Genomic DNA, 20,287 nt, shown 5'->3' with positions numbered 1-20,287 from the left:
ATATTCAATTGCCATTTCTATTCCGACTCCGACTTCACAATACCCAGCGAGCGATGTATTCCATTCGCTATGCCTCCTAGATTACGCTAGACCAACCAGGTATGTGGAAAATGGACAAACGTATAGAAAAAACGACCTGCCGAAATCGGACGCATTTTCCAGCGGACTTTTTTATATGTGCCCAGATAGGTATTGGGCCCTAAAAGGAATTTTTTTTTTTGGAAATTCTTCGATGCTTATGCGCCTAGCGTGATGTGATCGAAAATCGAAACATGCACTTTTCGTATGGAAATTTCTTCGGCTACACGACACGTACAAGGTCGTGTGAGCTGTCATTAGAAACGTAAATGCATGTACTGTTGGGGCAAATAGTCGATCGTGGGGGTTGAACGCAACCCTGACGAGTTACGAGCAGTTGCAAGTAAGGGTAAAAGTTTGATTATTTGGCGAACTTGTGACGGTTCCTGTGCATCCGAAAAGCAATAAAAACATAAAAAAAACTGCTTTTCCTAGTTGGTACTGGTCTTAGCGTTCTACTGACACCAAACATGCATGGGGAGTGTATCGATGAATGTGGCTTTGAAGTGTAAATTTCAGGTCGAGTTTTGCTACTCGCAAAATATTGTCAACAGAAAAATTATTCTCAAATTTTTTTTTTTTCAACAATCTCAGCTGCTGATGATCTTTTTCGCAGTCAGCAAACAAAGCATTTCCAAAGTCTTATCGCTCAGCAAATGGTGTTGAGGAATTTCGAGCCGTGTCATTCACTGGGTTATTGTTAATATTGGTTGCAATACCAATCGACAAAAAAAAGTTTATGGAAATTGTATGACCGACTCTTGAGTTAGAGCCCTTGATGTGAACCAGGTATTGGGCGCGAAGCAGTTTTTGCTTTAGGTCGGCCAAATTTGAACGGATCTCGACGGTGCTTGCTTCATTAGATAGGTATTAGATAGGTGACCGTACCAATCAGGGAAAACAAAGTTTATAAGTCGAGTAAATTATGACCGAATTTCATTAATATTTTTTTGTTTGAAAGATATTAACGAATCATATGGTATCACGCATATGGACATGGTAATAAAAAAAAGTTTCAAATTTGGGTTCCTAATAGTGGACCTGCTTAGGCAAAAGATCGTGCAAATTGCAAAATCGTTCTAACGATGATTGTAGGTTGTTCAGTATCGATTCCTGATTCTAAATTGATGTGGGGCCAAGACGGCAACTCAACCGTTCACCCGTGAGCGGCCGTTATGTCACTTTTTCTCCTATGATTTTTCATCCGTAAACTAGAAAAGGTATCGACATACTTCCAAAGGATGAATTGTAGAGAAAAGATCAAAGTTTTTTTTGGTGCAATTTTTTTTTTAACATTTGAATCCAAAATGGCGGAAAAAAATGGTCAAAGTCAAAAAAAAAATTTTTCCCAAAGTAAAATCGCTGAAACCGATCGAAATATCAAAAATTCTCAAAAAATTTCTTCTGAAAGTTTATAGAGAATTTAAAGAGCTATATTTTAGCCTTTTAATTTACTCAAGACGATCAGCTCGTTCGGGAGATATGTCAGTAAGAGTGAAGTCACCATATGTTCCTCCAATTTTCTACATGTAAAAATACATCGAAATTTGTTTACTTTTCTCATCTTTGCAACGCCCTTCACACATACATAGCAATGAACAGTTCCCTTTGCATTTGCAACGCCCTTTGGAGGCAACCTTACAACCACATCTAGTGGTGTTGATGTGCCGAGAATAGTCGGGCAACGTCGTCCAAAATGGTTCAAATTGGTCTTCAACTAAAGTCCATCCGAAGGCAGTCGGATCTGGTATGTCCTGCATTTTTTCCATACATTGGCCCCAAATGAACGCCCCTTGCAGCACCGATCGTTTTACATGTTGATAGAGACTCGCTTTTGTCGGTGGAATCAGTTCCAGTGAAAAGGAGGTTGTGTACATTGTCCGACGAGCGTCATCAACCTGTCATTTTTTTTCATTAGAAGAGATTTTATGCTGCCACCTTCTCTTTTAAGCTTACCTGTTCTAATTGACTCGAACGGTCATACAGAAGCACGAAAATTTTTTCGATGACAGTAAATTCTTGATCGATTTCCCCAGGGTGCTCCAACAGATTCAGAATAGATTTCGTAAGATCTGGGAAGATGGACCATGTGTCCCAAAATGTTTTTTTGCCTCTGCCATGTGAAGAAGATGTAGTGTCACAACCAGATAGCGCGTGAAATAGGCTCAAAGCTTTCGATTTTTCGATGTCCAGATTGTCCACAATTTTATGTATTGGAATATATCTGCGAATCAGGGTAATCAACATCCGCTAGTTATATTAATTTGATAGATTCTATTTTGTACCTAAAATTTTTCTTTGTTCCAAAAGAAATCCAGAGATGGCGTATGCTTTCGCCAATCATTTTCATCATTGCAAATGCTGAAATTGCTAGCACTACAACATCAGAGTCAACGGTCTTCAGTAATATATCTGTATGTCCATTGTCCAGCATCAACCATGTCTCTCAAATGAACCATTATTCTGGTATCGGACTCCTCATGATTGCAGGGTTCGATGTTATTTTTGTTGACGAATTTTCGATTAGATAGCACAGATGCTCCAAAAGTGGAAATAATTATCGTGTGAGATGATGTGATGTCTGGATCCTTAAACAATTCTTCAGGCAACTTCTCCTTACTGTTTGTAAGAATATTTTCGATCACATCGTAACCCACGTTTCCACTTTTTCTCGTGTTTTTATTTGGGTTGATTAAATTGCCTGTAGATGATTTGGCATCCTGGCACAGAATACACTTTGAAAAATCGTGCATAAACATTTGTATTTTAATTACAAATTACAATTTTGTAAAAAATTTAAATGACACACTGTATCACTTTCGATTGTTCTGATAACTGATAACCAGTTTCATCACACATCGAAAGCAAGATTTTATACGTTCTATAGACCATTGTTTCTTATTCTGAGTATTACCTTTGGAATATTGTGATAAATACTACTGAAAGAACTGGCATGGTTAATATGAATCAGATATTTTGTAATTACAAGCGCAGCGTATGGTTTCATTTTCAGATAATAATATGTGAGCTGTGTGTTTCCGTGCAATTATTAAACTCGGCTACGCCTCGAGTTAATGAAATATACAGAAAACACAACTTTATGTCGATAATCATAAAAATACGTCTAATTCTTAATTCGAAACGAATATAATTTCGATGTATTTTTACATGAAGAAAATTGGAGGAACATGTGGTGACTTCACTCTTACTGACATATCTCCCGAACGAGCTGATCGACTTGAGTAAATTAAAAGGCCAAAATATAGCTCTTTAATTCTCTATAAACTTTCAGAAGAAATTTTTTGAGAATTTTTGATATTTCGATCGGTTTCAGCGATTTTACTTTGAGAAAAAAATATTTTTCGACTTTGACCATTTTTTTCCGCCATTTTGGATTCAAATGTTAAAAAAAAAAATTACACCAAAAAAAACTTTGATCTTTTCTCTATAATTCATCCTTTGGAAGTATGTTGATACCTTTTCTAGTTTACGGATGAAAAATCATAGGAGAAAAAGTGACATAACGGCCGCTCACGGGTGAACGGTTGAGTTGCCGTCTTGGCCCCACATCAATTTAGAATCAGGAATCGATACTGAACAACCTACAATCATCGTTAGAACGATTTTGCAATTTGCACGATTAAGCCCTTTTTTCAGCCTAAGCAGGTCCACTATAAAATTACTTCGTAAATTGTTGTTTTATTTGAGAGGTACTTCGTCCGGGCTTTCGTAATTGTGCTATGTGCAATTTTTAAGATCAATACTTTCAGTAAAACTCCATATTCCGCCCTTGGGCTACGTGGGCAATAATGTCAACTATGCAATAGGGTTACGGAAGCATTATGGGACGTATAAGTGCTATAGCTGTATTAGGGTTAAGGACGTATTAGATCGGACGTGTGATTTTTGCATCGCTGTATTTTTTCGACAGTTTTTGTTATTTTGCTTTTGTTTTGTTGATAGAATTATTGACGTTATGAACATTTTGTGGATTTTTTACCAATTATTAGTTGTGGCAAGCTCGACGTTGGATTAAATTTGTGTTTTCGATACGAATAAACTCAAGCATTGAAAAATACATTTGGCAGGCATTGTCTACGTCTACGTCTATACAAATTCAATTGTGATAGTCTGTATCGAATAACTACATCGACGAACAATGGCATCGAAGTGTAAATCCTGCGACAAAGCTGTCCTGAACTCAGACTTCATCAAGTGCGAAGGAATTTGTGGTGATATTTACCATTTGAAATGTGTCGGACTGAGTAAAGCTGCATTTGCTACTGTATCGAATTGCCCCAACATATGCTGGTTCTGTCAAGAATGCAATGGTGACAGGAGGAATGTTTCATCATCAATCCAAGATATACAGAATGCTATTGACCGATTAGCCAACTCGTTGTCAAGTGATATAATGCAGTTTCTGGACGGCTTCAGGCTACTAATGGACAAATTGTTCGAGACTTCGGGTTCGATCAACAACAATGCAGTTAATATCCCTGGATTACGAAGTACACATGTCCATTGCAAAGACATCAAGATAGCGGACTCACCAAATGCTCAAGGCAAATGTGCTATTGAATCGAACGTTGAAGAAACACTCATCGCTGCATCTAAACCTACGAATAGTGTGGTCATCTCTAACATCGACAAAGAAGTTTCCGCTAATTACTACTTAAGAAATTTTCTTACTGATGTGTTGACAATTGACCGGGAGAACATCGATTTGTCGTTATTGATGCCGATTGGCAAGACTATCAACGATATAGAATTTATTCAGTATAAATTGACGGTTCCGAGATCCAAGTATAAGATTGTAATCAATCCTAATACGTGGCCTAAAAACGTTCGCGTTCGTGATTTTGTGTACAAGCCGAAGAAAATCGTTAGAGTAGATATGCAAGACTTTCTTATTAAAAGTAATCGCGGCTGACCGTGCTCGGTTTTTGGATCTTTGTAGTGTTTTATTGTTTTTGTTTCATTGGTTTCAAATTTGTTTCTCACTTTTTTCGTTCTGAATTGCCGCCTTCTTAGTGTTATGATAGTTAAATTGCTTTTGACGATATTGTATAAACTTGTGTAAAACATAGATTTATTGTCAGGACTTGGTTTGTCATTTCTCTGTACTCGCCAGTAAGGTTATTAACCCATTGGTGTTTAAATAAATAAATTAGGGCTTCGTCAGGATTAGGATCACGGACGAATTAGGGTTACGGACGCAATAGGGTCACGTACACAATAGGTTTACGGGTTGTACGGGGCTCAGTCGCAGCCAACGCTCAGACTGTTCTGGCGGCTTGTTTTTATTGTGAATTCCTTTTCTATAATCATAGGCAAATACTTTGTCCTTACCGACTGCTTCGGAATGGCATGGTGTTTGTATAAGCCCACAGTACTTCGTACGCGGTTAAAAACAAGCCGTCAGAACTGTCGGACCGTTTGCTACGACTGAGCCCCGTACGACACGTAATTCTCTTTCGTCCGTAAAGGGCTAATTGGACAGGTGGTGGAAATTCGTGGAATGGTGCCGATTGGCCAAGTTACAAATCTCTAGGACATTTGGTCTGGGTTTTGGCAAAGCAATTGTTACAATAAAGTAAAGGCCAGGTCCACTCTTTCATTAGCATTTTCAGGGCACATGTCGAATCGTGTCCGACATTAAAATGGCATGAACATCAAAAAATATATTTAATTTTCGTTAATTATTTTGTCTTTCTATTTATATTATTTGCTTGTCACCGTATCAACATAGCATATCTAAACCAACGCCCATGACAATACTGCTGAGCTATAATATGGACTGGACTTAGTTCATCAAACTAATATGTTTTCATTTCATTTCATTTTTTTCATAAATAAATGCTGAGTCCGACATGCACGTCATATATACACAATACATAATATTAGAATGCCGTTGAAGTTGGACATTTTTAGCTTGTAGTTTCACATACAAGGGTGTGTTAATGTTGTCGCATTGTCATATTATACAAATTGATGCAGCAATTATATTTATGATTAAATTATTAAAAGCAATTAAGAAAACTATATGGGCAAGAATGTTAATGTCCATTTAGCAATTTACTGGCCATGTTCTGTACTAACGCTAGAAAATATTTCATGTGAGGTATTCCGTGTTGGAGATAGAATCAAACGAGTCTTTCCATTCATTGTGAAATTTTGTTATCGTCTGCATGAGAGCAACTGGTCGGACCGAACGTGGGAGTTAGTTAACAAAAAAATTGTAGGGACATGATGTCCACTAAAAGTAACTTTAAAATGTGTGGTACAGGCTAATTCATAAAATTCAGTTATGGTTCCTCAAGGTACTAAATGTGTGGTACTGGTACAGGCTCATTCATAAAATTCAGTTATGGTTCCTCGAGGTACTATGCTGGTTGCCTGCATAACAAGTGGAGAACGTAGCAGACGCTGCGACGCTAGTTTAGTTTAGTATGAATGGGCCTAACTCTGCGAATTCACCTAAGAGTAATTTACTCTTAGGAATTCACACATCGACCGGTGTACTTCCCATATAGTCTAGGGGCCACTGAACATTCTGTGTCCACGAGAGCGGGGCAAAATGTCTTGACGGTTTCTGATAGAGTTCGATTCCCTGATAACGAAAAGCTCAGGTGCCAGGCTGGATTACTGGTCGTTTTCGAGAAAAAAAGGGGGAAGTACAGGGTGCAGCACTTTCGTTGTCGAGTATTTTCGGCCAGATGTATCAAAATATCTAGTCATATTATTTTTGGAATCGATAGAGAATTAAATTTCCTACATTATAGAACTTTTTATGAATTTTCAGACATCACAGGGTGGTTGTAAAATGTCCCCAAAGTCAAAAAAATATTTTCGAGGACCGATTTTTTCACTGTTTTTCGCATTTTTGAGCCTTGAAAAATTTGTTTAGGCAGAATAAATGTTCTACGGTTTTGATGCCCAGAAAATTCTATATCGATACAACGTGTTTCACATCGGTTAAACTCCACAAGGTGCTTCTGAACACACAAAACGTTGTAGAGACACCTAGAGTAATTTTGTTTTCTTTGCGTTCACATTTTTCGTGTAGTATGAGGTAACACATAACTTAGTTTTTATGATTAATCATGTGATAGACTACATAAAGCTATCCACAGTGTGTGTCTAAGATATTTTTTTAATGACGAAAACTTCTAATAGCATCGAAATTTTCTATGTTTCAACCAAAAATTTGTCGCTCTTGAACTGTTTCTACCGACGATATGTGCTATAAAAAGTAGATAGCTCTGTTATTGTTTAAATTCGAAAACACACTAAAAAGGCTGACAAGTACACTTTGCAAAGGTCAGAAAGAAATTAAGATTTTTAGGAACTTTTTAAAACAACAAAAATTGTGAAAAAAACGTCTGCTATTATCTTCTGTACAATCGTCATTTCTTACTTTTAAAAAATTAATCGTTTTGATCCTCATCTTGTAGTGAAAATCGATTCCTACACTCTAATTTATCTGTACTCTGACATTTTCAGTATTCTTGACTTATAATAGAATATTCGATATTTTTAACGTTGCGAATTGGCAACGGACCATTGAAACGAATGAAGGAAAAATCATCTTGCTTGACTGATAACACCAGAAACTTCCCTAAAGAATACTGTTTCGACCCGCTAGTTTCAATGATCTCACAGTTCAACTCTATAATTGCAAAAAGATTCCGGGGCCATCGTCAGGGACGTTGAACAGTGCTGATCGTTAAACCCGTATGCTTTGTGTAGTTTTCAAGTGGGATACTAACAGCTCAACGGGAAAACTTTACAAAAGAATCAGACAACAGAATGAAACGGTCAACGAGCACTCTATCAAATTCGTCGGATATATGCAACGTTCGAATACGCGATGGACTATAGATAGAATATGCAACGGGCAAATACACAACGGATTTTAGGTTGTCAGTGAAGAAGAAAAAGTAATGAGACATTTAGTTATGCACACATACAATTATCAAGAACAAGATATTATCACTTTTTTGTTTTATGTAGGGGACCATTTAAATAGTGCACACGCTATTTAGTTTCGATATTTGAGTCCCCCTCCCCCCTTACAAGCCTTTGCACGTTTTTCAAAACCCCCCACTATAAGTGCGTACGAATTTCGTGTTTTCTGAAAGCTCAAAAATCGTTCAAAAGTCGACCAGAAAGGCGGAAAAAACGAGACTTTTCAATTTTCAATTCCAACGTTTCTGTGACAGTAAATTCCACGAAGCGGCGTAAAATACACCGATATATTATGCTGTTGAAAATGTGGCATACGTATTCACATGAAATGGAAACACTTGTAATTCGTCATAATCGCCGTTTATCGATGTCGATTTTCAAACTGATCGATTTTTTTTTTTACGAAGTTTTCAGAATCGAGCAATGAGTCAATAATTAATCTGGAAAATACAGAGAGCGTGCAGCAATTATTTTTCGTTCATTTAATCGTCTGGTGAGAGCTGTGAAATTTCACTGAGAGTTAATTTTTCCAAGGCTTTCCAACCTTGAACGTACAGTAATTCTTCGATAACATTCACTGGTGCATTTTTGATAGTTTTAACAAAGCTACCCATATTGCCGACATAGGTAGAGGAGATAGATACATAATTGGTGAACTTTGACAGTTTTAACTGAACGTTCCTGTACGCTCTCTAATTTAGAGACTCTAAATGTAAGAAAATTTGAGAACGAAAGTGAATTGCTGAACGACTTAATGAAACTTGTCATTATCCTCGTGACGATTCACCAGTGAACCTTATCGAATAATTGTTATACGCGCTCACAGTTTGGTCATAGCAATGAAACGTAAACTCCCTTCATCTCGTAGCTCCGCATTTCCACTTCAGACTAGGTCTAATTTTCGCGTTTACTGAGGTATAACGAACTTTGAAAAATTTCTACAGCTAAAAGAAGGCCTAGTTTGAAGCGGAAGAGCGGAGCTACGAGATAGAGAGAGTTTCTGTTGAAGAATATCTCAAAATAACCCCTCTAGACCGCACACTTTTGCACGATTTTCGGAAATCCCCCTTTCCCCTTTAGGCGCGTGCGCACTGTTTGAATGGCCCCTTTCTGTATATTTGACTTCGTGAATTCCCTTATTAGTTATATTGCGTACACTATTAATACGAGTTCCTCTTTATATTTCATACTATTTTTACGACCTGTGTCCTATCCCCAACAGACGGGTTTGATCTTTGATACGGTACTACTTTATTGCGCGTATCAAACATCGAAATATAGCTGTAGATTAACCAGTTAAAACATTTTATGATTCGGTATGTCAGTCTCAGTTGTCTGACTAACAAAAGCAATTCTGAAAGCAAAGATTCAACGATACATAATGAATCATACATCTCAGCATAATAATTAGTGCGTGAGAACATAGTCGATTGAATTGTGTGTCTGAATTTATTTATCAATCATACTCAATGGAGGTATAACAACACAGATACGTTATTCAGTTGTACATTATATCGATAATATATTCGAGATTTAATTTGTTCTATTGAGCAAAACGGAATAAAGATTTGAATGAAATAAAAAAAAAACTCTCGTAGAATTTGCATGCATACACATCGAACCAACTGTGCAACATAAAGAATTTTGAGATTAAAAATTAGCATATTATGTGAATTACATGACTATTTGACTGAACTATTTAAATTTAAATGTTATGCAATGTGTGTGGAGTGGATATGTACGTATAGTGTAATAAATTTCTATTTAAATTATCAGGAAAAAAGGGTTCGGCGGTGAGAGAATAACTATGCATAAAATGCCTACCTGGATGTATATCTAAGCGAAATGTTTCAAAATTCTCTGTTAGGTCGACTCGGTCGTTTTTCCCCTGTTGATTTTCATTTTGCATTAACTCATTCACTTGAAAAGTTCCTGTTCAGGAACATTCTGAAAAATTATTGTAACGTGTGTGTTGACACGAGTAGGTCGAGAGATATGAAAGTTTTAACCGACAGGGAATATTCTCCAGATTTTGGATCGGTCGGGTGATATCCGATTTTGCGTCAGGCTCCATATATTAGCTTCCCCCCCCTGTTTTTTTTCGCTTATTTTGTCTTCCCAATGAATTGCAAAGCCAAAATATCAAAAATAAAAATATGGTTTCTTTAGAGAATCGTCAGATTATTGAATTAGGAAAAAAATGTCCTTCGTAGTCGATTTGTAAAAATACAGGGTGCCACCAAATTCGAAATATGAGTTTTGATGAACGTCTTGGCTTGCTAATGCCAAACCACAATAATATAAATATAGTTTCTTCGAAAAACTCACAGAGAATTCTATTTCAGTCAAAAATCTCCTTTGTAGCGACTTTGTAGAAAATACAGGGTGGTCTGTTGGAGCTGTCACAGACGCAAAATTTAGCTATACTTGCTTCCTAGTACAAAAATAGAAATATAGTCTTTTTAGGGAATTGTCAGGGTATTGAATTTTGAATAATTTAAATCCTTAGTAGTCGATTTGTAGAAAATTGGTGTAATTTATTATCATCTACAGGACATACGAACCAACCTGTATTTTCTACAGTGACCGCATTTTTGTTTAGAGATAAATAATCTGATTTACTTCGAAATCATGTCTCTGGCTAGTAAGCGATACTGTGCTACAGCAATCAAGTAGGCAATCAAAAGTAACGATCAAATTCAATTTGGCGCAACGTCAATTTCGATACAGTAGCTAAACGATTGTTTATACCAAAATTGCATTTCGTGTTCGAATGATTCTTTTTTGCATCAAAATTCTATTTTGTGATAAAAATAATAGTTTTTCTTCAGTGTGAAGAATATATTTCTCGAACTGCATCAAAATTCCATTTTGGAATAAAAATAATAGTTTTTATTCGGTGAACTTTATACAATGCCGTCACGGAGCAAGAGGTTAGTTGTATAAATTGAAAGTTGTTACACGTGAAGTGAACCTTTATACGGCACGAGACACAAGTCAGAGTTTCTTCAATTCAAAAGTTGTTCAATCTCTCGGCTACGTTCGGGAACTAAGTCTAAATTGAAGAGGCTTTGATTGAGAGAACGAAATAAAGTTTGAAATTATTCCTCTTTCGTACAGGATCAAGAAACCATCTCGGATTTTCACCGAAGGGATTTGGAATAATTTTATCAATTCGGACATCGAGGATGACAGTGACGGTGATGACGGTGATATTGAAACTGAATCGGTTCATTCTAAACGCATACGTATCGGAAGTGCTGTCCTCACTCTTGACGATGAAGCATTTGTTGAATCCAACTCTGATGAAGAAGAATTTGAAAACAACGACCCGGATGGGGAAGTTTCTGAAGATAATGTTGACACCCAATGGATTTGGACTGCGAAAAGTGATATAAAATGGTGTCGTAAGGCTATCAAGAGCCAGAGTTTTCCATTTGAACGAACCGAAAATTCCGATTTAGAAGAGGAGTACTTCTCGCCACTTGCATATTTTATGAGGTACATCCCTGACTCGCTTTTCGATGACATGGTCACATATACAAATACGTATGCGGAGCAGCAACAGACAAAGAAATGGCGACCGACGGACAAAGACGAAATCAAGCAATTCATCGGGCTACAGGTTATGATGGGAAATTTAAAGCTCCCCAGAATCGAAATGTATTACAGTCAGCATCTGCAATGTAAAATGTTCACCGATACCATTCCACTGTATCGGTTTTACCTGTTGCGAACGAACGTGCATTTGGTCGATGTTGAAAAAATACCCGATGGCTGCACTGACAAGTTCGCACGAGTTCGTCCACTAATGGATTCGGTGAGAAAACGATGTCTTGAACTACCGCTCGAAGAGAATCTTTCCATAGACGAACAAATGATCCCTCTTCGTGGAAGAGTCACTAAAGGAGTCAAACAATACGTTAAAAACAAACCGAAAATAAAATGGGGTGTCAAGAATTTGGTTTTGTGTGGCAAAAGCGGTTTGGCCTATGATTTTGTTGTCTATCAGGGATCAACCACAGAATTCGATTCAAAAAGTCTGGACACATTCGGATCGGGAGCAACAATGGTGTTGCATTTGGTGAAGCGTATAGACAAACCCGGACACAAATTGTACTTCGACAATTACTTTTCTACCTTTCAAGTATTCGAAATTCTACTGCAAAAAAAAATACTCGCCGCTGGAACCATAAGAATCGATCGGTTTGCGAAACCGCCATTCTCATCCGACGCCGAAATGCAGAAGAATGGACGGGGATGTTGTGAGGAATTGGTGAGCTCCAACGGATCTGTAACTTGTGTGAAATGGTGTGACAATAAATGCGTTGCCTTGGCGTCGAATTATGTTGGCATTGGAAAGGTTGACACTGCTCTTCGCTACGACAAATCATCCCATCAAAAGATTGCCATCAATCGACCGCAAATTGTACGTGAGTACAATATCAACATGGGTGGTGTCGATTTGATGAACCAAATGATCAGTTACTACCGAATTTCGATTCGGTCGAAAAAATGGACGTTACGGATGATAGCACATTTCATTGATTTTGCGATCGTCCAATCATGGAATGAGTATCGAATTGACTGTAATAAATCGGAAATTCCTAAGAGACAAGTAATGGACTTGTTGGCATTTCGGATGGATCTTGCCAACCAACTCGTGTATCCTCCATTGCCTGCAAAGCGAAGTTCTCGGATAACACTCGATGAAGTTCGATCGAAAAATCAACGAGTCGATAAGTCACGAGAGAGACGTACGGATGACCACATTCGATACGATGGATTCGAGCATGTTCCAGAGTATTCGGAAAAACGAGTGAGATGCAAATTGGAGACATGCAATGGTAAGTCACAGGTCTTTTGCTCAAAGTGCAGAGTTCATCTTTGTTTGAATCTAAACCATAACTGCTACCGCGAGTACCATAAGAAGCCATAGTCTAAATAAATTTTTCTTATTTTCTAACTTTTAAACCAACTTTTAAGTCATTTCCATCTATTTTTCAAACATTGCAAATTTTAAAAACTCATTATTTTACTCACATCCTTTGAATTGTCTTCCGTTTATTTATCAGAATTTTTACCTTTTAAAACGTTTAATAAATATGAAGGAATAGATTATATCGATAATTCCATTGTATAAAAAGATACGAACTGAACTGAATTGTACAAAAACTATAGAAAAAATATAAAAGATGTTTACCAAACAACGAGGAAGTGAGTACTAAGTTTCTAATTTTTTTGGTCAATGGGAACTTGCGTCACTGAGCATCGAGACTATGGGTATTCAGATCCAGTTTTACTTTGTTTTCTCGGAATTATTCAACAAGCAGCAGTTGTGCACCATACTTTTTGTATTCGATATGCGACGTTAGAATTTTGTGTCTTTGTGCGTTTCAATTTCGGTCAAAGTAAAAATTGAGAATGGCCGGATTCGGCAGGATCCTTGAAAATGCTTGTGTTCTAGAACTGGAAATGAATTGGAGTTATGTTATCTTAGGAACTGACTTACACTAACCTCAACAATCTCATTTGTATTGAAAATAGCTGGATACCAATTTAGGATCCTTAAAAATGCTTAGGTTCTAAAGCTGGGAATGGATAGGAGTCGTGGTATCTTAGGAGCTGACCTACTGTAGCTGTAGGTCTGTAGTTCTAGAGCTGGGAATGGATTGGAGTTATGCTATCTTAGGAAAGGACCTACTGTAAACGCAATAATTCCATTTGTATTGAAAGTATAGCTGTATACCAGTTCAGGATCCTTAAAAACGCTTTAGTTCTAGAGCTGGGAATGGATGGTAGTGGTGGTATCTGAGAAACGGACCTAATGTAGCCTCAATAATCACATTTGCAATACAGCTGGATACCAGTTTAGTAAATATGAAGGAATAGATTATAATAATTCCATTGTATAATAAAAACACGAATTTCTTAATCACTTAATTGTACAAAAACTATAGAAAAAATATAAAAGATGTTTACCAAACAACGAGGAAGTACTCAGATTTTTCTAATTTTTTTGGTCAATGGGAACTTGCGTCACTTGCATTGAGGCGATGGGTATTCAGATCCAGTTTTACTTATTTTTTCTCGGAATTATTCAACAAGCAGCAGCTGTGTTCTGTACTTTATGTATTCACTTTGCAGTCGTTTTTGCAGTCTACAGTCGTTTTTATTTTTGTGCGTTTCAATTTTGGTCAAAATAAAATTACCGATCTCGGTATTTCAATTCATTTTTTGAAGACAATTTGAATTCAGACAGACGTATAATGTCCGCTATTAGTGAAAGGTTAGTTGTCGATATTCGGTACATGATTTTTGAAGAAATCTATTATTTTTCATGTCTTATCAGAGACGAGTCACATGAACGTCGATCGACTGAAGAAAGCCGGTATGATAAACGTAATCATTTGCCCGTGTGCATCGAAAAATGGTCGACATGTCTATTTGAAAAATGCGATTCAACTTCTAATATAATTTGTGACAAATGTAAGGTACACCTATGCCTAAATAAATACAGGAACTGTTTCAAAGAGTACCATATGAAGGATAAATGAGCTGACGAAGGTCTAATAATAAGAATTCTGTATAAAAAAATGTGAACAATAAAAACGAAACTGTTGAGATTGAACATGTACCGAGTAACTGAATGACTTCAAAATCATCTGTGACAAACCGAAATTCTACAAAAAGTTCCCTATGTTTTTCGAAGAACCTATCTCAGTAATTTACAGTGTATAAGCAGAAGTCATTTATTAGTCCTTGACTTGGGAGTTGATTATAAAAGGAGCTAATAATCAACCTAATGTATTGTCTATTATACCATGTATTTAGAAAACTGGATCTGAAATGTTGATCTATCACATAGCTTGAGTTCTAGAGCTGGTGGTGATGATATCTTAGGAACTGACCTACTGCAGCTTCAATAATCCCATTTGCTTTGAGAATAGCTGGATACCAGATCAGGATCCTTGAAAATGCTTGAGTTCTAGAGCAGGGAATGGATGGTAGTGGTGGTATCTTAGGAACCTCAATAATCCAATTTGTATGAAAATAGCTGGATACCGGTTCAGGATTCTTGAAAATGCTTAAGTTCTAGAGCAGGGAATGGATGGGACTGGTGGTATCTTTGGTCACCTACTGTAGCCTCAATAATCCCATTTGCATTGAGAATAGCTGGGGACCAGTTCAGGATTCTTGAAAATGCTTGAGTTCTAGAGCAGGGAATGGATGGGACTGGTGGTATCTTTGGAACTGACCTACTGTAGCCTCAATAATCCCATTTGCGTTGAGAATAGCTGGATACTAGTTCAGGATCCTTGAAAATACTTGAGTTCTAGAGCTGGGAATGGATTGGAGTGGTGGTATCTTAGGAACTGACATACTGTAGCCCCAATAATTCCATTTGCGTTGAGAATAGCTGGATATCAGTTCAGGATCCTTGAAAATGCTTGAGTTCTAGAGCAGGGAATGGATGGGAGTGGTGGTATCTTAGGAACTGACCTACTATAGCCTCAATAATCCCATTTGCGTTGAGAATAGCTGGATACCAGTTCAGGATCCTTAAAAATGCTTGAGTTCTAGAGCTGGGAATGGATGGGAGTGGTGGTATCTTAGGAACTGACCTACTGTAGCCTCAATAATACCATTTGCGTTGAGAATAGCTGGATACTAGTTCAGGATCCTTGAAAATACTTGAGTTCTAGAGCTGGGAATGGATAGGGGAAACAGGTTCCAAGAACTAGAAACTGAATTTTAACTAAAAGAGTCTAAAAAGGTTATTCCAACAAGAAAAATAGAAATATCTCGCGATTTAAATAATTTCAAGTGAATGAGTTAAAAATATATTCAAACTTGTTAACATATTGCATGTGAACGCTCTGTGCTGATATTCAACATAAATTTACGCGATTCTTCCTAGCGGCTGAGGTCACTTTTCCAACGTTCCTAATCAACACATTTGCATTTTTTGGATTAGATTGTAATCCCACAAAAACCAAGAATGTTTATACTGCTGAGCAAGTAGTGTCAATCGTGTCAATAAAAAATTTGACAGCTTCATAGTAGGGGAATGAAAATTTGGGTGTCTTCCAGGAGAGGAATTACGGCTGTCATTCTCTAGCTGGTCTCTTCTTCAATTCTAGTCTGAACCTGACCAGAAAATACCTGAATCCTGAAAATACCTGAACCTGATTTGATAAATTTTGACCCGACCTGAAATGACCTGAAACCTGACTTTGATATCATGGAGTCATGGGAGATCACTTTTGTCCCGTGACTAACAAAGTTTAAAGCAAGATATCCCGAAATCCATTGATAGTTTCTTTGAGCATGTTTGGTTCATTCGAAAGCGGTTCACTAGTATATCATATAAAGTTCCATGTATGTCGCTCTAAGGAGAGCCCTACCGATTCCGAGCTATTTCAAGACCGTTCATCACGAGATAGATCATGGAATTAGCCATATGTGTCTTGAGTCATGGATAATTTTGTGAAAATTATAAGTCGTTACCAAAATCAAGAGTGAACATATCTGAGGCACGTTGCTCAGTAAAGAAACCATCGTCCGGGGCAAACACAAGAAAGAAAAAATTGCGAATGAGTGACCCTTAACATGATCAGTGGGAATGCATCTCGTCAGTAATGGTTTAAATTGAACATTTAACGCTGGCCCTGAAAGTCACAATGACACAATTGTAGGGAATGCAATACCGGACCGTTTTCTTCAATACCGGTATTCGGTATTTTGAGATCCAATACCGGTATTTTCGGTATTTAGAAGCGTTGCTAAAATTAAGATTTTTGTTACGAAAAAAGGGTTTAAGTAAAATAGTAGATTACATCATATACCATGTAAATGGCCGATTACATTAAGCGCAAAAGTTTGCGGGCGGAGCGCAGCGAATAGGTAGCCAATAGAATTTCACTTTTAATCTACTCCACTCAAAAGTATTTTCAAAGAACTATCCTTCCTGCGAATTTTCAGTCCTATGTCGGTATGTGCGTGGCTTGGAGTAGTTTCATGTCGCGACTCGCGAATCTACGCTTCGACGTACTTCGGCAACCTTAAATCGACTCCAAGAGGGTTACCATAGAATAAAAAAACATATTTTTTCATCAAGGAGAACCACTTGAGAGGGTAACACCTGACAAATTCAGACTTTCGTGTTTGAGACCCACCCAAACAAAAAAACCTTCACACATGTGCTCTACATTGTAGTCTTTAATACTTCAGCTTTTGTTTAAAAAAAATGTAAGAAAATGTATATTACACTACTACAGCCGCCGCCAGCCGACTTTTTTACCGGCGGCTAGGCCCAGTCGCCGCCACCTCTCTTAGAACGGCTAAGCCGACTCAGCCGCCGGCCGCCTGCTCTTTTGGGACGGCTAGCCGCCGCAAACGATTTTTCCTCGGCTCTCTGGTCTGCTACCGAAGCATTTATCGTCGAATAGAAAAAATCAGATGCAGAATCGACATCTCGGTTGTTTAAAACTGCACAGATGACTTCTTTCTCAACTGTGTTCATTGAAGTACCCCTCTTACAATATTCGAAACCAATTTTATAAGGCTTATGAGACACATCCTGCTGAATTGTTCCAATAATTTTCGATTGATCAACTGACAGCTCCACATCTCCCAGGTCATTTACAAAAACCAAATCGAGAACGTTGTGATACTTGTTTTTTACATTTGACAATTGAAAGAATGGCAAATCGTGCATTTCGGCTAAGAAATGTTCCATGTTCGTGTCAACATTCGTCGGCAGGTAATACTCAGCACTTTCATCCAGCCTCCATCTCACCGAACTCATGTTAAAGTCTCCAATTACCATAATTCTGTGTGTACCGTACGTGCTACACAATTCTCTTATATTTACGATATGTTTCTCAGCCACTTCTGGATCGAAGATTCTCATGTACGCAGCATACACAATCAATGATATCGGCTTCAATTTTATTTCAACCGCTACACATTCCACACTTTCGTCCTGTTCTTTAAGCTTTAAACGTTGATGTCGTAGTTCTTGATGAACGAGGCTACACCACCATATCTTCTCATTGAATTCGGAACAATTCTGTCATTACGATAAACTACACCCGGCGTACAGGAATGGCTGAAACGGTTGGACTTGAAACTATGAAATGTGATAAATGTTTTTTTTTTGACGAAAGTAAATTAACTGAATTCTAACTGTGATACTTGTATGACTCTGTAACAAACACATACACTAAAAAAACCAGGCATCAGAACAGTCGGAGCGTTTGCTGCGACTTAGCCCCGTACGACCCGTAATCCTATTTCGTCCGTAACAATAATACGTCCGTAGCCGTAATACGCCCGGAACCCTAATACGTCTACAACCCTCTAATGCGTGTGTTACCAAAATGCAAGTCAAGTTGGGCATGGTCAAATTTACTGAAAGTGTTCATTTTTAAAATTGCGCATAGCGCAATTACGAAAGCCCGTACGAAGTACCTCTCAAATAAAACCAACAATTTACGACATTATTTTAGAAACCCAAAATTTTTTGCCTACTTTCCATTGGGTATTCAATTACCTCTCAAATAAAACAAAAATTAGCAAAATCGGATGATATTTATTCGATTTATGTGCAAAAAACATTTAGGGCCGAGTAGCGGCCTTAGTCCAAGGGCCCAAATTTGAAACTCTTTTTGCCATCATTCTATTCGGCATTCAATTATCTCTCAAATGAAACAAAAACTGGCAAAATCGGATGAGATTTACTCGATTTATGTGCACAAAACACTTAAGGCCGAGTAACGACCATTGAGCCCTCCCAACAAGCGCACGTTGCATCCTACCCAAAAACAATGTTCAGCAACTTTGTTCTACTCGTCAATACCTTTCATTTGATATATCACAAGCAGCTATTGCGTGCGTATTTCGGTAGATATCGTCGAAAGACTGAAAAACACCTATAGGGCCCTAGCTCTGGAAGGGCCGACCCTACCATGTCCATTTTTGAACTTGACCTTACTTTTGTCGATAACAATCGGGGAAAAAAAAGAATTTTCGAAAAAGGTTGTGATTTACTCAAGCTAGAGGGGTCACAGACGGACGGACGGACATTATTTTTAATGCTGATTCGTCATCTATGAACATAACCAAATGCTTTGCCCTTACTGTCTGCTTCCAATTCGACGTGTTACAAACGGCATATTAATCTTACAAGCCCCCAGTACTTCGTACGGGGCTAAAAACGTTTCGCAGGACGCCCCTTCCCCCTACAGCGTGACTAGAGGTGTATGCCGCCGATTTTTCGGCTTTTCTCGAGCTAGTCACCGCCGCCGCCGAGCGAAATTGTCCTCAGCCAAAAAATTAATGAAATTGCTCAAACATTTGGTTAATCAGATTACTTAATTTCATAAAACACAAATTTCGTCAATTTTACTTAACTTTTTAGCTTTCGATTTTCCAAACAGTCGTAAACTAGGCATCAGAACAGTCGGAGCGTTTGATTCGACTGAGCCCCGTACGACCCGTAAATCTATTTCGTCCGTAACCACAATACGTCCTCAGCCATAATACGCCCGTAACCCTAATACTTCTGTAATCCTTATGCGTCCCTTTCCAAAATGCTTCCGTAAGCCTATTGAGTACTTGACATTATTGCTCGCCTAGCCCAAGTGCGGCATGTGCAAATTTACTGAAAGTGTTCATCTTTAAAATTGCGTTTAGCGCTACTACGAAAGCCCGTACGAAGTACCTCTCAAGTAAAACAAAAATTTACGACGTAATTTTAAGAACCCAAATTTTTTTGCCAATTTCCTATTCGGTATTCAATTACCTCTCAAATTAAGTAAAGACTAACAAAATCGGATGAGATTACCTCGATTTATGTGCAAAAAACACTTAGGGCACAGTAGCAGCCTTAGCCCAATGACCTAATTCCTGAATTTTTTCCACAACACGCTATTTAGGAAAACCCATCACATTACCAATATCTAATCGGTGATTTCAATGCGAAGCTGGGAAAACGAGAAGAAGACTCCGAAGTTTCTATTGGTAGTTTTAGCAACGACCAAAGAAATGAGCGTGGAAATACTCTAATCAACTTCCTACAGCAACACAATTTGTACGCAATGAATTCATTTTTTGCCGGAAAGCCTCAACGGAAATGGACTTGGGCTAGTGCAGATGGTGTAACGAAAAATGAGATCGATTACATCATAACTGGCTGTAAGTCAACCGTTAAGAACGTTACGGTCCTAAACAA

The 20,287-nt window shown here is 37.8% G+C and overlaps 3 long non-coding RNA genes across 3 annotated transcripts; 1 reads left to right on the top strand and 2 right to left on the bottom strand.

The window, feature by feature from the left end:
- Positions 1-432: 432 nt before the first annotated feature.
- Positions 433-18,580, bottom strand: LOC119079780. The gene is made up of 3 exons (XR_005088230.1): positions 18,568-18,580; positions 3,173-3,174; positions 433-642 (listed from the first exon to the last, which is right to left on the bottom strand). It is a non-coding gene; the product is annotated as an uncharacterized LOC119079780 (long non-coding RNA).
- Positions 1,617-2,253, bottom strand: LOC119079777. The gene is made up of 2 exons (XR_005088227.1): positions 2,035-2,253; positions 1,617-1,976 (listed from the first exon to the last, which is right to left on the bottom strand). It is a non-coding gene; the product is annotated as an uncharacterized LOC119079777 (long non-coding RNA).
- On the top strand, positions 14,118-14,652 carry LOC119079770. The gene is made up of 2 exons (XR_005088219.1): positions 14,118-14,338; positions 14,402-14,652. It is a non-coding gene; the product is annotated as an uncharacterized LOC119079770 (long non-coding RNA).
- Positions 18,581-20,287: the final 1,707 nt, after the last annotated feature.

Source organism: Bradysia coprophila, unplaced genomic scaffold, assembly GCF_014529535.1.
Source record: "Bradysia coprophila strain Holo2 unplaced genomic scaffold, BU_Bcop_v1 contig_333, whole genome shotgun sequence".
Lineage (NCBI taxonomy): Eukaryota > Metazoa > Arthropoda > Insecta > Diptera > Sciaridae > Bradysia > Bradysia coprophila.
Note: the sequence above shows the minus strand (reverse complement) of the source record. Positions and strands in the feature narration are given on the sequence as shown.